Genomic DNA, 1273 nt, shown 5'->3' with positions numbered 1-1273 from the left:
CCCCCCCGGGGGCCCCCCCCCTCTGTACCCTCATGGGGCCCCCCCCCCGTACCCTGCTGGGGCGGCCCCCCCGTACCCTGTTGGGGTGGGGGCCCCCCAGGGGTCTGTCGCTGCAGCGGCTGTGTGCTGTTTATCTAGGAGAGGGTCTGGAGAAGCAGCAGCAGCTGAGTGATTGGGGGGCCCCCCTGACCCCGGAGCAGCAGCAGTATGCTGCAGCAGACTGCGACTGCAGCAGAAGGGTATTTGCTGCTATTGCTGCTGCTCTTGGGGGGCCCCCCTTGCTGCAGCTTTATAACTTAATGGGGGCCCCCTATAATGGGGGTGATGCTATGCGTAGGTTTATTCTTTCTATTCAACAAAAAGAAAATAAATATAATATAAATAAAAATATAAATATAAATATAAATAAAAATATAAATAAAAATAATAATATAAATAAATAATTATATAGAGAAAGAAGGAAACAGACAAACCAAAACCCTAAACCCTAAACCCTAAAAACAAAGAAGAGCAAACAGAGACAGCTGAAAGGCCTTAGCTGTAAACCCTAAACCCTAAACCCTAAACCCTAAACCCCCGCAAAGTCCGCGGGGCAACCCTGCAGCGCTGCTAGGGTTTAGGGTTTAGGGTTTAGGGTTTACATCGCCCCTCTGGGGTGTATCTGCAGGTGCTGGGGTGTATAGGGACCTCAACTAAACAAATTTATTTTATTTTAATTTATTTATATAAACTAAATAAATTTATTTTATATTAATTAATTTATAAACACAAGAAAATAAAACACAAAACAACCAAACCTTAATAAGCAGCAATAGCAGCAGCAGCAGCAGCAGCAGCAACAGCAGCAGCAGCAGCAACAGCAGCAGCAGCAGCAATTGCAGCAGCGATAGCAGCAGCTGCACCAATAGAAGCAGCAGCAGCAATCGAAGGAGAAATAGCAGCAGCAGCAGCAACAGTAGCATCAATAGGAGTAGCAGCAGCACTAGCAGCAGCAGCAACAGCAATAGCGGCAGCAGCAGCAACAGCAGCAGCAGCAATAGCCTGGATCGATCAGCAAGCTGTATAAGGAGACGCAGCAGCAGCAGCAGCAGCAACAGTAGCAGCAGCAGACGGAGGATCAATACAGCAGCAGCAGCAGCAGCAGCAGCAGCACAAAGAGGGTAGATGCAGCAGCAGCAGCAGCAGCAGCAGCAGCGGCAGCAAGACTGCATAAAGCCTTAACAACCGTTCCTTAAGGGCTCTAAAGAACCATCAAGGCGCCTACCTGCTGCCT

Source organism: Eimeria mitis, genomic scaffold (assembly GCF_000499745.2).
Source record: "Eimeria mitis Houghton genomic scaffold, Emh_scaff895, whole genome shotgun sequence".
NCBI classification, from domain to species: domain Eukaryota; phylum Apicomplexa; class Conoidasida; order Eucoccidiorida; family Eimeriidae; genus Eimeria; species Eimeria mitis.
This window is presented reverse-complemented; position numbering follows the sequence as displayed.